This window comes from Felis catus, chromosome C2, assembly GCF_018350175.1.
Source record: "Felis catus isolate Fca126 chromosome C2, F.catus_Fca126_mat1.0, whole genome shotgun sequence".
Classification (NCBI taxonomy): domain Eukaryota; kingdom Metazoa; phylum Chordata; class Mammalia; order Carnivora; family Felidae; genus Felis; species Felis catus.
This window is the reverse complement of record NC_058376.1, coordinates 114,218,425-114,235,355: the sequence shown is the minus strand read 5'-3', so window position 1 is coordinate 114,235,355 and position 16,931 is coordinate 114,218,425. Positions and strand designations below refer to the sequence as shown.

At 36.3% G+C, this 16,931-nt stretch overlaps 1 protein-coding gene and 1 pseudogene across 5 annotated transcripts in view; both read left to right on the top strand.

Annotated features, from left to right (window-relative positions):
* RNF13 (ring finger protein 13) overlaps nucleotides 1–16,931 on the top strand; it is a 209,229-nt gene that overhangs the window by 63,174 nt on the left and 129,124 nt on the right. Inside the window, exon 2 of one of the 5 annotated variants that reach the window (XM_045037443.1) lies at nucleotides 14,143–14,219. The exons of the other annotated variants lie outside the window; for them this stretch is intronic. The gene's annotated coding sequence lies outside the window, so the exon portion shown is untranslated. The remainder of the gene's footprint in view (nucleotides 1–14,142; nucleotides 14,220–16,931) is intronic. 5 annotated transcript variants of the gene reach the window in all.
* LOC101098736 lies at nucleotides 14,235–16,417 on the top strand (annotated as a pseudogene).

Genomic DNA, 16,931 nt, shown 5'->3' with positions numbered 1-16,931 from the left:
AGAGCTTCCATTGGATGGTAGTCAGACTAAATTTATACTCTGAATTAATGAGGTAGATATTTAAAAAATATGTCTACAAAATTAATGTTATCTATTTGATGTTAGTTACTAATAAGACTGCATTATAATTTTAAAAAATGAAGCCAAACAAAACCTAATGTATAGTTTCCCTTTTTGCCATTATGTAGGAAAAAGAAGCCATAGTATTAAAAAAAAATTTTTTTTAATGTTTATTTATTTTGAGAGAGAGAGGGAGACAGAGCATGAGTGGGGGAGGGGCAGAGAGAGAGGGAGACCCAGAATCTGAAGCAGACTCCAGGCTCTGAGCTATCAGCACAGAGTGCGACGTGGGGCTAAACTCACAAACCTTGAGATCATGACCTGAGCCGAAGTCAGACGCTTAACTGAGCCACTCAGATGCCCCAGAAGCCATAGTATTTTAGAACTACACTCCCCAACTCCTCTGGAATGGTCACAAACCATAGTATTTTAGACTCTAATAATGGATCTTAATAGTTATCCGTATTTCCGTACTTTAATTTTCTAACAGCCTTTGATTTTGTGCCAGGTGCTGAGTATACAAATGAGAAAAGGCTATAATCTCTAACTTCAAGGAGTTTAAAGAATAATGGGAGTCATGAACAATTTAGTTTTGCTACATTGTGGTGGCATAGAGAAGGCACATTACATAATGAGAGGCTGTGAGAAGAGAAAGTTCATCTGGTTAGAGAAGAAAGAAAGACTGAGGAAGAGTGAACGGCAAGGGACAAAGCTGGAGACGTTATGGAAAACTTTGTCTGCTAAGCTACAGTTTAGTTTTGAACTTTATTCTGAAAGTTGTTTAACCTGTTAACAAATTTTATGCAGGAAGTAATATGATTAGGCATTTGTATATCTACCTTTACATTCCTCTTAAGAGAATTGTACACAAGAAAGATATGTTATTTCAATGATATAGCCCTGCTTGAGGAAATCAGTCTTAACTCTGAGGACAAATGTTAATTTTGTGGTTTTAGGATATCAGAACTATGAAATATTTGAACACTAAGACATTTAAATGTTCATAACCACATTAATATAAGTTGAAGAGACGACTGAAATTTTGGGATAGTTTACTTATTGAAGTAAGAGAACTGGTCAGTTATAAGAATTTGATTTAGAATCTGTTCTAAAGGGCTAGAAACTTGTTGAAGTTTGAATGACTATGACTCTAGTTCAGACTCAGTTTCTAATAATTGAGATATTCAGGTAAACTTTTATACAGGAAATGAATTTCTAGGGAGAAACACCACGAGATGGATGAATATTTCTAAATCAAGTCATGAGAGAGAGAGTGGGAATTGAACTCTTACTTTGCTTAGATGTAAAATACCTCATTAAATGTTGAAGAGTACTTTATCTGCCTAGTTACTGTGCTTGAATTTACATGTTCGACTTTCAGAAAAGAACTGTGCTTGTAATTTACACATTTGTCCAACATTTATTATAAACATTAACTAAAATTTTTTTGAGGTGAAATTCATATAACCTAAAACTAACCATTTTAAAGTGCACGATTGAGTGGCATTTCATACAGTTACATTGTTGTGCAACTACCACTTCTGTCTAGTTCCAAAACATTTTTATCACTCCAAAATGAAACCCTATACCCATTAAGTAGTTACTCCCCATTTACTGCTGCCCCAAACCCCTGGCAGCCACAAATATGCTTTCTGTTTCGCTAGGTTTAATAGATATCTCCTATTTATTATGGAGGCCTCCTAGAAATGGAATCATATAACGTGTGACCTTTGTGTCTGGGCCTTTCACTTAGCATACTGTTTTCAAGGTTCTGCCTTGTTACAGCAATACTGGTGTGAGTGTTGCTACTTCTTTCCTTTTTACAGCTAAGTAATTGTTGTATGTATATACCACACTTTAAAAAAATTTTTTTTTTAAATCATTTAGTTCTGAGGGAGAGAGACAGACACAGACCGTGAGCAGGGAAGGGGCAGAGACAGACGGAGACACAGAATTCAAAGCAGGCTCCAGGCTCTGAGCTGTGAGCACAAGGCCTGATGCGGGGCTGGAACCCACAAGCCCTGAGATCATGACCTGAGCTGAAGTCGGATGCTTAACCGACTGAGCCACCCAGGTGCCCCTGTAGATACCACACTTTATCCATTCATCTGTTGATGGACACTTGAGTTCTTTCTACCCTTTGGCTATTGTGAGTATTGTTGCTGGCAACATTCATACATAAGGATTTGTTTTGAGTACCAGTTTTCATTTCTTTTGGGTATATGCCAGGAATGGAATTGTTGGGTCATATGGTAGTCCTATGTTTAGCTTTTTGAGGACTCACCAAACTGTTTTTCACAGTGGCTGAACTATTTTACAACTCACTGGTAATGTATGAGGGTTCCAGTTTTTACATTGTCACAACATTTTTCTTTTCCATTTAAAAATTAATATTGTTGCCATCCTTGTGGGTATGAAGTGGTATCTTGCTATAGCTTAAAAAAAATTTTTTTTTAACATTTATTTATTTTTGAGAGACAGACTGTGAGCAGGGGAGGGGCAGAGAGAGAGGGAGACACAGAATCTGAAGCAGGCTCCAGGCTCTGAACCGTCAGTATAGAGCCCGATGTGGGGCTCAAACTCAGAAACCGTGAGATCATGACCTGAGCCCAAGTCAGACGCTTAACTGACAGCCACCTAGGCGCCCCTCACTATGGTTTTGATTTGCATTTCCCTAATGGCGAATAACGTTGAACATCTTTTCATGTGCTTGTTGGCCCTTTGTATATCTTTGGGGAAATGTCTATTCAAGTTCTTTACCCATATTTTAACTGGGATGTTTGTCTTTTTATTATTGAGTTGTAAATGTTTTTATATATCCTGGATTCTAGACCCCTAGAAGATATGATTTAAAAGTATTCTCCCATTCTGTGGGTTGTCTTTTCACTTCCTGATAATGTCCTTTGATGCATAAAAGTTTTTACTTTTGATGAAGCCCAATTTTTTTTCTTGCTGTTGGCTCTTGATGTGCTAGCAAAGATTGCATTGCTGAATCTGAGGTCATGAAGACTTGCTCCTATGTTTTCGTATAAGAGCTTTATCATTTTAGTTCGTATTTCATGGGTCACCGAACCATTTTGAGTTAATTTTCACCTATTATATCTTGAGTTTGGTGCACAGTTGAAGGGACTATTGTTTTCCCTTTGAATGGTCATGGCACCTCTGTCAAAAACCACTTGGGCATAGACGTATGGGTTTGTTTTGGGGTCTTAATTCCATTGGTTGACATGTCTATCCTCCGGCCCATTCCACACCGTTTTGGTTACTGTAGCTTTACAGTAAGATTTTGAAATCAGGAAGTATGAGTCCTTTAGCGTTGTTCTCTTTTTCCTGGAATTCTTTTTTAAATTTTTTTTTTCAGCGTTTTTATTTATTTTTGGGACAGAGAGAGACAGAGCATGAACGGGGGAGGGGCAGAGAGAGAGGGAGACACAGAATCGGAAGCAGGCTCCAGGCTCTGAGCCATCAGCCCAGAGCCTGACGTGGGGCTCGAACTCACGGACCGCGAGATCGTGACCTGGCTGAAGTCGGATGCTGAAGTCGGACGCTTAACCGACTGCGCCACCAAGGCGCCCCTCTTTTTCCCGGAATTCTATTGACTACTGGGGACTTGTAATTCCGTTAGAATTGGAGGAATGACTTCCATTCCTGAATAAAAGGATATTGGAATTTTGACACGGAATGGATTGAATCTGTGGATTTTTTTTAAAGTTTAGTTATTTTGAAAGGGAGAGAGCGCAGGGGGAGGAGGAGCAGAGTGAGAGGGAGAGAGAGAATCCCAAACTGGCTGCACACTGTCAGTGCAGAGCCCAACGTGGGACTCCACCCTACACACTGAGATCTTGACCTGAGCTGAAACCAAGAGTCAGATGCTTAACTGACTGAGCCACCCAGGCGCCCCTGAATCTGCGGATTTCTTTTGGTAGTATTGCCATCTTAACAACATTAAGTCTTCTAATACATGGGGTATCTTTCCATTATTTAGGCCTTTGATTTTGTTCAGCAGTGTTTTATAGTTTTTAGTGTACAAGTCTTTTACCTCCTTGATTAAGTTTACTCCTGGGTATTTTATTCTTCTGGATACCTTTTATAAATGGAATTATTTCTTAATTTCATTTTTCAATTATTCATTGCTGCTGTATGGAGACATGACTGATTTTTGTAACATTTATTGGTTTTAATAGTCCTTTACTTTTCTTCCAAATGAATAGGATCATATAGATAAATATGAAGTTGGAAAGTGGAACACTAAATAATTTTTATTTTTATGATGTGAGATTATCCTAAATATGAAGTTTGGGGTGTCCTTCCAGCATAATGTTAAGTGATCTTCTGATTATACTAGTGAATTCCAGATTTTTTGTAGTTGGTAAATTTTTAGTCATCTGCAGTAATATTTACACAAACCTCAAATAATTTATTTTGAACTTCGGAAGGCATGATTAATATAAAATAATGTATGATTTTTTTATTTTGAAGTAATCACAAAGTTCCAGAAAAGTTGTAAGAACAGTATAGCGACCTTTTTTTTTTTTTTCTTCCTCAGTCATTTAGGAGTAAGTTGTTGACCTGATGCTCTAAATACTTTAATGTAAAATTCCTACAAACAAGGATATTCTCCTTGGAGAAAGGGCTTAGTTTTAGGGCTGAGGCAGGAAAACTACAAGATGAGACTTGAAAATCTTGTCAGACAACAAAGAGGGGCTCAAGAATGATGGAGACATATAAAAAAGACACAAGCCTGGGGAGCCTGGGTGGCTCAGTCGGTTGAGCATCTCACTTCAGCTCATGTCACGATCTCATGGTCGTGAGTTCGAGCCCCACATTATTAGGCTTGCTGCTGTCAGCTCTGAGCTTGCTTCGGATCCTCTGTCCCTCCTTCCCCTCCCTCGCTCATTCTCTCTCTTTCTCTCTCTCAAAAATGAATAAACATTTAAAAAAAGACACAAGCTGTTTGAGCCAAGTCGAGAACAATTAAGCATCAAAAAATAATTACTATGGCAGATTATAACCCATTGAATGAAATTGGTATAATCCCATACTGATCTAAATGAAAAAGTTGAAAATTTGATGAGAAATGGGACAATTACTGTGGTAGAACGATGACCCCAAAGATGTCCACATCCTAACACCTGGAACCTGTGAATATGTTACCTCATGTGATAAAAGGAACTTTGCAGATGTGGTAAGAACTTTGGGGTAAGAAGATTATCCTATATTCTCCAGGCAGGGTCTTTAGAAGAAGGAAGCAGAAGAGGAGTTTAGAATAATGTGATGCGAAAGGTATCATCTGCCAATGTTGGTTTTGGAGGTGGTTAAAGGGGCCTACCAGCCAAGGAATATGGGCAGCTTCTAGAGACTTATAAACATAATAATCAATTGTTGTGTAATAGTAAACACTTATTATTTTAAACATACATGGATAATAGCCTAGAATAGAATATGAAATTTGTGTGGCTTTTAAAAATAAATGCTACTTCAATGAGACTATGGGTGCTCTTTCAGAACTGGAAAGAGAGTCTGTGCCTTAATAACAGGCTAATGGCCATATATTCATTTTCCTGTTTTTCCTATTGTTAAATGAGAGAAGCACTGCCTTGTTCGAATACTGTCATGAACAGAAAGATAACCATGTCAATTATCAATTTGTTATCTTTCTACTCCAAACTCACCTGCTCCACGATAAAGGACTGGACTCTAAGAAGTTCTTTACAAAGAGCATGATATTAAGCTTTATTGGGTCCTAGAGGGGACAGGATGCTGGAGGAGACAGGGTGCTAGAGGGAATTTACTAGAGAAAGGGTTTTTTCCTTCCTAGTTCCTGTGACTTGTGTTTTCCTTTTCCTGTTCTTGCTGCGTGGTCTGTCGGCAGTACATATGGTTGAGGACATCTGGTGATGGTCTGCCTCAGCCATGTGCCCCAAATACAGAAGAAAAAATCAGGAAAAACTAAAACCATAGTTTAATAATTTTCTTAAAAAAATTAAAAACTGCTTTATTGACTTATAATTGCATACTATAAACTGTATATATTTAAAGTATAGAATCCTTCTCTCTCGTGCCTTGCCATCCCTTACTACATCTTAGTTTACTAATTACTTCTGTTAAACATTCTGTATTTAATTTACTTTATAGTTTCTGTCTCCTAATTGAATTTCCGCTAATACAGAATTAATCCCTGGAGTGGTTCCAGGAGACAGACCTAAAAATTTGAAGTTTTGGTATTGGTTTGGTCATGCTTTTGGGTGTGAGCACAGTGCTGAGCTCTTTGCCAGTGGAAGTGGGGTGCTGGTAATCTATGGCATCACAGTTGATATCATCTGTGGTTCATCGTGACTTATTGCCAACTGGTGCACATTCCTCAGAGCCCAAATAGCTGCTACATTTGACCTTTATGGCAACTAACTATAAGAACTGTAGTGTGGGATGGAACCTTTTGAGTATTATGCAGTGCTTACAGAGAGAAAACGACAGCTAGATTTCTTAACTCTCAGCTCAAGATCCGCCTTTTTTTTTTTTACACTTCTTTTGATTGCACACTTCAGATCTTTAAATTGTGAATAGACTTGTGAATTATAAGACCTTGTTGCTTGCTCATAAAATTTTTTTTTTTTTGCATAAAAGTAATGCACACTTAGAAAACTTGAAGTGTAATGGATTTCTGTTAAGATTTCTGTGCATTTTCTTCTAGATTTTTGTTTGGTATACAATATATAAATAGGCTTTACAAAAGTTTTAAAACATGCAGGTAATACGTAAAGAAAATAAAAACAGTATTGTTTCTATGGGGAGAAAAGTTGATATGATTACATACAAAACATTGGGAATAGTTTGTATGAAGCCCTGAGTTTGGAAAGAATTGATGTTTTGCTATTTGCTAACCTTTTGAAATTAAAAATGTGTTCATTTTGTTTCATTTGTTGGAAAAATAAAATTGTAAAGCATTTTCATGGAATCTGAAAAAATTATGCTTTGGTTGATGGCAATAGTTAAAAATCTTAGGTGAGGCTTGCTTTCAGTTTGGATCAACCTTCAGTTTTTTTGCAAAGAACTATTAGGTATCTTATTTTTGCTTAAAAAGTTAAGCCTTGTTGTTTTTTCTGTTCTAACACTTTTGCTCATGACAACCTCTAAACCATTTCTTAAATTCCCATACAGCATAGTTTTTTGGGTTTTTTTTTTTTTTTAACTGCAGTATATTAGTAGTTCCCAGTTGTTAAAACTCTTGGAAGTCATGATGCTTTTTAAGGAACACTATGAAGTTATTGATATAATCAATTTTTGTATGAATTGAGAACACTATTTTGGAGGAAACATAGTACCACATGTATCCAATATGCATACATGACCATTAGCACATTTATTAAAAAACCTATTTTATGAAATGTGATTTGGCTATTATAAATTTTACACTAAAGTCATTAACTAGCTGTTCACATGTATTTTCTGTTAATGCTTGCTTTTGATGCTTAGTGTAGTATAAGATACATTTATGGAGAAAACCAAATTGAAATTACTATCCTTTAAATCTTTTGGCAAACTAGGAAGAGATTACCATTATTTTAGCAGTGGAGTATTTTGGTCCATTTTTGGAATGCTAGTGATGCTCAGGAATGTCACTTGGGAATCAGTAGAATAAGAGCTTACTCAGAGGCTTTCCTATGGAGCTGATTAGCTGTTTCATGAGTGTTATTTGGCACTAAACTAGTTGATGTCAGGATGTGAGTTATCTTCAGAATGAAACATTGTTTGGAAAGGAATTTCCTGAAAGTAATATTGGTCCTAAACATTCATTAAATGCAGCCCCATTTGGAAAATGAAGTTTTAGTCTGTATTTTTGTGTAGATGAGTTGTATGGTATTGTCATAGATTTAAAGTGAGCTTAGGATTTACTGTGATGCTTGGGGAAGTTTTAAAATTTTGCAAATACCAGACCAGCATTAGATGAGTAACTGACATCTGTGCTCTTCAGCTGTACAGATAATTATGTGTGGCAGCCAGGGTGCTCAAGTTCTCCAAAACAAGGCCAAGGGAAAATTAACAAAATCAAGAGTTGGTTCTTTGAAAAGATCAACAGAATTAATAAACCTTTCGATAGCTTTAAGAAAAAAAAGGGAGGCTCCACTAAAATCAAACCTGAAAGAGGGACATATTACTGCCAATTTTACAGAAATAAAAAGAATTATGAAAGAGTACTGTGAATAATTGTAGAACAAGAAATTGGATTACCTAGTTGAAATGGAACAGACAACTTACCAAGACTAGGTCATGAAGAAATAGAATATCTGTATAGATTTTATGACTAGTAAGGAGGTTGAATCAATAATCAAAAACCTCCCTAGCAAGAAAAGCTCAGGACCAGATAGCTTCCCTGGTGAAGTCTACCAAATATCTTAAAAAAGAATTATACCAGTCCTTAAGCTCTTCCAAAAAGTTGAAGAGGAGGGAATACTTCCTAGCTCATTATGTAAGACCAGCATTATTCTGATATGAAAGCCAGACAATGATAGATACTATAAGAAAACTACAGACCAGTATTTCTTATGAGTATTAATGCAAAATCCTCAACAAAGTACTAGCAAACCAAATTCAACAACACCATGATCAAGTGCATTCCTAGAATTCAGGAATGGTTCAGCATAGGAAAAATAATCAGTAATACATCATACTAACAGTGTAAAGAAAAAAACACATGGCCGTCTTAATTAGTGGAGAAAAAAGCATTTGATAAAAATCATGATAAAAAGCATTGAATAAGAAGGGAATTACTTCAACATAGTAAAGGTTGTATATGAAGATCTCACACTTAATAGCATATGCAGTGGTAAAAGACTGAAAATGAAATTTCTTCCTTTAAGATTAGGAATAAGACCAGGATGCCTGCTTTTACCACTTCTAGTCCTTATTAGAGTGCTGGAAGTCCTAGCCCGAGCAATCAGGCAAGAAAGAGAAATAAAAGGCAACCAAATTAGGAAGAAGTGAAATTATCTCTGTTTACAGATAACATGATTTTACATGTATAAAACCATAAAGGTTCCACAAAAAAAACCTTATTAGAACTAACAAATTCAGCAAAGTTGAAGGATATATAATCAATATGCAAAAATCAGTGAACTATCACAAAAGGAAATTAATGAAACAATTCCATTTACAATAGCGTCAGAAAGAATAAAATACTGAGGAATAAACTTACCAAGTTTGCAAAAGACTTATATGTTGAAAACTACAAAACATTGCTGAGAGAAATTAGACATAAATAGATGGATAGACATCCCATGTTCATGGATTGACAGACTTAGTATTATTAAGATGTCAGTACTATTCAAAGTGGTCTGTAGATTTAGTGCAATCCCTATTAGAATACCAATGGATTATTTTATTTTATTTTATTTTTTACTGAAGTAGAAAAAAAACATGTCCTAAAATTCATATGGAATCTCAAGGGAACTCAACTAGTCAATATTGACAAAAAACAAAGTTGGAAGTCTCATACTTTCTGATTTCAAAATCTACTACAAAGCTACAGTGATTAAAGCAGTATGGTTCTGGCATAAGGACAAACATACAGACCACTGGAATATGATAGCCTAGAAATAAATCCTTACATATATAGTTAAGTGAATTTTGACAAGGGTGTCAAGACCTTTGAGTGGAGGAGGGGGACAGTCCTTTCAACAAATAGTATTGGGAAAACTGGATATCCTCCTGCAAAAGAATGCAGTTGGACCCATATTATATACAAAAACAACTCAAAATGATCAAAAACATAAATGTAGAACTAACACGTAAAACTCTTAGATGAAAGCATAGGGGAGAAACTTCATGACATTGGATTTGACAGTGATATCTTGGATATAACATTAAAAGCACAGGCAACAAAAGAAAAAATAGGTGAGTTGGACTTGTGCACTGAAGGACACTGTACAGAGTGAAAAGAAAACCCATGGAATGGGAGAAAACAGTTTTCAACCATATATCTGATAAGGGAAATAAATACAGACTATATAAAGAACTTTTATAACTCAACAACAACATCCACACCCAGATTAAAAATGGGCAAAGGACTTAAATAATTATTCCTTCCAGGAGACACACAAATAGCTAATAAGCATATGAAAAGATGCTCAACATGACTAATAATTAGGGAAATAAAAATCAAAACCAAATGAGATATCACTTTACACCCAGTAGGATGACTATTGTCAAACAGACAAAGTAGTATGTGTTGGTGAGGATGCAAAGAAATTGGAACCCTGTGCATTGCAGGTAGGAATGTAAAATGGTGCAGCTGATGTGGAAAACGATACAGCAGTTCCTCAAAAAATTAAACAGAATTACCATAATGACTCAGCAATTCCACTTCTGGGCATATACCCCAAAGGAGTGAAAGCAGGGACTCAGTTATTTGTACACCCAGTTCGTAGCAGCTTTATTCACAATAGCCAAAAGATGGAAACAACCAAAGTGTCATCAGTAGATGAATGGATACACAAAATGTGGCATATACATATAATGAGATATTATTTAGCCTTTAAAAAGGAAATTCTGACATATGCTACAGCATGGATAAATCTTGACGACATTATGCTAAGTGAAATAAGCCAGACAAAAATGGACAAAAAGTGATTTTGCTTATATCAGGTATGTAGGATAGTCAAATTTATAGAGGCAGAGTGTAAAATTGTTGCTGGGGATAGCAGGAGTGGGGAATGGGAAATTCATGTTTAATGGTTACAGAGTTTCAGTTTGGGGAGATGAAAAGTTCTGGAGATGAATGGTGATGTTGGTTATACAACAGTGTAAATGTAGTTACTGTTCCTGAACTTAACACTGAACAAAATTTACCATTTTAAGCAATTATATGTATATTATATCAACATTTAAAAATAAGGCTGAAGGCCTTCTAAGAAGATCCTTGAAGAGTTAAAATGATTTATTCGGTACATTAAAAAAACTTTTCTGTGTTTGACAATTTGTATAATAAACAGAGAAATAGTATAATGAATCTCAATATAATCTTCACCTAGATTTAACATTCACTAGTCTTCTGGTTTAATTTTTTTGACTTGTGTATTTTAAAGTAAATTACAGGTATCGTGACATTTCATTCCTAAGTATTTCACTATGCATCTCCAAAAATAAGGACTTTCTCATTTGACCACAATACTCCCATCATACCCAAGAAAATGAACAGTTACTTAAAAAAAAAATATATCTAATATCTAGAGCACATTCACATTGCCCCTCTTGTTCCTTAACTGTATTTTTATCATTGGTTTGCTTGAAACTTTTGCTTTTGGATTTAATGTTTCATATTTCATGCTGTTTTCCCATTTCATCTCACTACACTATTTTGTTTATTCCATTTAATTTTACAGGAATTGGTGCAGTGCTCTCAGGTAACACCCACCTTGTCTTAGAGCTTTTTTTTTTTTTTTTTTTCTTCCTGTTCTATGTATTTCCTGTAAGCTTGAAGTTAGCTCTGAAGTCTTGTTAGAATTGGGTTAAAATAGTTTTGACAAGAATACATTTTAGGCGACATAAACTGAACAGAAAGTAGAATGAGAATTTGCCAGTTGGAAAACTTTAGACAGTCAGGAAGCTAATTTCAGATAAAATGTCTGTTAATAATGGGTGAAGTTCTGTCAAGTAGTAGGCACAGTTGGATATGATCAGAGATTGTGATGATGGCTATACCTCTAAGAAACCTGCTTGGTAGTTTTCAAGGATTTTTTTTTGCATTTTCTCTACTAAATACTTCCTTTGAAGAAATGTAGACTTCTGATTTTAGGAATACTTAGAGTGAATACTTAGAGTGAATACTCCTATTTTTGTTAATTATGGAGAAAGACGGAAAGAGAAAGAGAGTAAAGAGAGAGAGAGAAGGTGGGATGGAGGAAAAGAGGTAGATATTTGTAACTAGCAAGATTTTGTTACCAAAAAACCCAAGTTCAGCTGCTCATTGCTTGGAAGGCCAATACTCAAGAGATTGTTTTTGTTTAGAAAGTAGTATGATTGTGATGAACACCAAGTATCGTATATAAGTGGCGAATCATTAAATTCTACACCTGAAACTAATGTTTATGTTAATTAGTAATGTGTATATTAATTAGCTGGAATTTAAGTTAAAACTTGGCCCCCAAAAAAAAGAAAAAGAAAAAAGGAAAGGAATATGAGCTTTATTTAGGAGGAACGCCACCTGGGGAGAGGGTAGATTCTTGCCCAAAAACAAACTCCAAGGTTTGTGCCAGGCCCAAAGAGTTTTAAAGGAACATTAGGGCAGTTAATCAGTAAAAGGGGAGCATAGTGGTCTGTAGCAATTCTTAATTATGTGCAGACTCAGTGGTGTCAGCTTTCAGATGTTATCATTGCAGTGCTCAGAGGTTGTGTACTGAGGTGTGGCGGGGGAGGGGGGAGGTTGTACAACAGGGTTTGGTTCTGAGTCTTATTAGCAAACAATGCATGATCTGTAAAACCACAAAGAAAGGTTTAGTTAATCAGTCAGGTTAAAGGTGCTTGCTAAAATTTAGACCATTAGGTTGGCCAGAGGGGCTGAATTGGTGGCTTCAGTTTTATTAGAAGGCTTTTCTGTGTGCTTTTTCAAAAACGTTCTAAAGAAACATCCTCTTTGGAGAAAGGGGAACCTCTTGCAACTGTTCGTGCCAATGCAAACTGGTGCAGACACTCTGGAGAACAGTATGGAGGTTCCTCAAAAAGTTAAAAATAGAACTAGACATTTACCCAAGCATATAAAAATACAGATTCAAAGAGGGTACATGCACCCTAATGTTTATAGCAGCATTATCAACAATAGCCAAACTAAGGAGAGAACCCAAATGTCCATCGACTGATGAATGGATAAAGAAGATGTGGTATGTATATATATACCACATGGAATGGTACCAATGGAATATTACTCAGCCATCAAAAAGAAATGAAGTCTTGCCATTGGCAGCAATGTAGATGGAGCTACAGTATATTATGCTAAGCGAAAAAAGTCTGAGAAAAACAAATACCATATGATTTCACTCATATATAGAATTTAAGAAACAAAACCGATGAACATATGGGAGTGGGGAAGAGAGAGGGAAACAAACCATAAGAGATCCTTAAATATAGAGAACAACTGAGGGTTGATGGAGGGAGGTGGGTGGACGATGGGCTTAAATGGATGATGGGTATTAAGGAGGGCATTTGTTATGATGAGCACTGGGTGTTATATGTAAGTGATGAATCACTGAATTCTACTCCTGAAACTGATATTATCCTGTATGTTAATGGACTAGAATTTAAATAAAATCATGAAAAAAGAATGTCCTCAATAGAATGCATTCTATTTGAGAGTGATAAGAGTCACAACAAATAATACTTTATTGAATTCTGTTATAGAGGCTGCAGTAATTGAATAAATTCGAAGATCAGAGGCTGATGAGAATTGTAATGGGGAAGAAAGGTATAACACCCACTCTGCATGATGAGTCAGGGGTTCTGGTTGATAATAACACTCTAAATGGGTGTAACCTGACATCAGGTTTCACTAGCTTTGTGGAAGGATACAGGCTGGGAACATGGCTTATCAGCATAAGATACATCTTAACTGAGAAGCCTTATGTTCATTCAGGTACAGCTTTTATACTCAACCAAGAGTATACTGAATTGTGACAGACAGGCGTATGTGGGTGGCTATCAGAGCAGCATAGGAGAGTCTCCTATAGGAAAGGAACCCCTTTTCGTAACAGTCCGTGAGTAGCTTCCAGGTTTCTTTAAGGGTCATACTTGATTTCAAGAGAGATTACCCCTTGGGGAACGTTTTTGTTTTTGTGACAAGCTTTTATAATTAACAGTCTTTCCACTTGTCATTCTTTTCATCAGTTAGGAAGTCATTTTTACAGTAAGTAATGTTGTCTAGTAATACAATTTGACTTAACCCAGTAGTTTAGGTGCTACAAGATAGTATTGAAGGATTTAAACTTATTAACCTTTCTCTCCAGAAGATTTCTTGGAGATTTTTGTGATTATTTTTTTGTGTGTGTGATTTTTTTTTTAAATGTGTGTTAATAACTATGGATCTTTTTTTCACAGAAACTGCATCTATTTAAACAAAAATTTGCATATAATATCATAGGATTCATCATTTTCTCCTGAATTTTCCTTTGAAGGTAGATGATTGTATTTTAATTTCTGGCTAACACATGATTGTTATAGATGATATATATATCACAAGATATAGAGCTGGTGACAGCAGAGTGCATTTTTTGAAATTGTGAGTTGATCAGAGCAAGGGTACCTGTTGGACTATGGGGAAATAAAAATGTTTAGTTGGACAGACTCTGAAAATTTTAGACTGTTTGCCACTTCTTCAACATTTACTTCTGTTGATTGCCTTCCTTCCCCCCACATTCATTTCAAAATTCTTTTCTTTCTTAACTTTTGTGAAATCAGTCTCTTTCTTTGTTTTCCCTTTCTCTTGACCCTTAAATTTATATACTCTTCAGAGTTTTCTTTAGCCCTCTTCTTGATTTTCACTTTTGCGTTAAAATCACTTTAGCTATCACATATTTGTTGATGATACTACATCTCTCTGTGCCTTGGGTAGAGCACCTGACTTCTATTTATTGCATTCTGTTTACATGCCCACCAGAATATTTCACAAACAATGAAAAAAAACCCAAAACAGCCCCAATTGTACTCACCTCCACTAACTGTAGTTCTCCTTTGGTATTTCCTGTTTTCTCTATTGGCAGCACCACCCCAAAACTCTCTTCCTCCTGTATTCCACTGCTGTTAAGTCCTTATATGCATTTTTGTATTTATTCCACAGAGTTGTCCTTTTAAGTCCTAAATAATTCTCCTTTTACAGATAAAGCACCTTAATCATTTTGTCTCAAAATCACACTGTTCGTATGTGTCAGCGCTGCAACATAAACCTACGTCTATCAAATACTGGACCTCCTATTTCTTACCACAAGTAGTATTCTTATAATACTACTACTCACTTCTGTGACTTTAATCTAAAAAAAATAAGAGTGTGCCTATGGAGTTTAACTACAAGAGTATTTATTGTAGAGTTTATAATAGTCAAAAAATTTTCTAACAATAGAGATTCTGTTTGATCCATTAGAGCGCATTCCATTAAATCCATTATAGTGCATTCACATGGAATGTCATGTGGTCATTATATATTGTTTTAAACCAGTAGTTTTCATTTTGTATAAACAAAGTCATGTGTGGAAACCCAGTGTATGAAATACAATTTAAAAAAAATGTCCTCAGGTATCCTCAGGAAACCCAGTGTATGAAATGTCCTCAGGAAACCCAGTGTATGAAATATAATTAAAAAAAAAAAATGTCCTCAGGTACCATGATGGCGGATGGGGCCAGTCAGGTGCTCCTGGGCTCTGGCCTCACCATCTTGTCCCAGTTGCTCATGTAGGATATGAACCTCTTCCTCCAATAGTAGGATGAAATATTTTTGGTTGGCAAGTAAGTCAGCTTCCTGGTCTGTTTTGTTATGCTCAGCACATTGCAAAGATCCATGGAAGTGTAGGTTTTTCATAGGCTTAACTCCAAGACTGTTCAGGAGTCCTTGGAACTGTGGTCCATGGTAAAATTTTACAGCGTTACCAGGAGTGTGACAAGGTTGACTATTTAGGCCCTGTAAATGTACAGAAAGAAGTCACACCCTCCTTCGGCCAATTTATCAAGGAGACGACTCGAAAGATGGTGGCTCATTCTGCTGCTACCCTCGTCACACCTTCCACACGATTAGTTTGGGATCTATGGAACAATTCATTGGCAGAAAATCCAAGTACTATGGACTTCGTGACTCCATAGTAACCATCTATTGCAAAGAGGGCATCCTAGGACTTTTGCAGGTCTTATTCCTTGTCTCCTAGGTGATATCACTTATTTGTTACTCTGTAACTCACTGGCCTACCTCATCAATACCTATGCACTGGACAGTGCAGTTTCCACCAGGAGTGAAATGAAGAGTTATTCCCAAGCTGTCACAGGATTTTTTTTGCCAGTATATTGACCTATCCCTCTGTGCTTGTCTTTAATCTTGTGGCTGTCAACAACTGTGCGCTAGCTGGTGGGTCCCCTTCCTACTCCCCAATATATACGTCTTGGGTAGAGTGCTGGTAATGCTACAAAAAGACAGAAATATGAGCTGAGGAAATAGCTTGTTTTTTCCGGATGGTCCCCTGTAGGAAGACTTATTGTGACCTGAGAATGTTAATTTGAAGATGTGGGGCAGGGACAGTGACATTTCTTTCTTTCTTTTTTTTTTTTTAAGGGACTTTTTTCTTTTTAATGTTTATTTTTTATTTTTGAGAGACAGAGAGAGACAGCATGAGTGGGAGAGGGGCAAACAGAGAGGGAGATACAGAACATGAAGCAGGCTCCAGGCTCTGAACTGTCAGCACAGAGCCTGATGCCGGGCTTGAACTCACAAGCCGTGAGATCATGACCTGAGCCGAAGTCGGATGCTTAACCAACTGAGCCACCCAGGCGCCCCAACAGTAACATTTCTATAGTCCCAGATGCACGGAGTAATGGGAGAGAATGTTGATTTGTATACAGTGTGGCCGCTTTTTAAATAGTCATTTGATCTTGGAAAAAATGTTTGAAAAGTGTGGAAGCCCCAGAGGGTTTCCTGGTCTGCTAGCTGCTTGGTTCTCCAGGGGATGCTATGGTACAGGGTTTGAAATTTTTAATTTTTTCAAGTACAGTTAACGAATTAGGAAAATATTCACAATATATGAAGTGAAAAGATTACAGTTAACAAAACAATGTGCACATATAGTATATTCCCAGTTTTGCTAAATATATATTTGAATGTACATATCACTAAAAGAATGGAAGGTTAC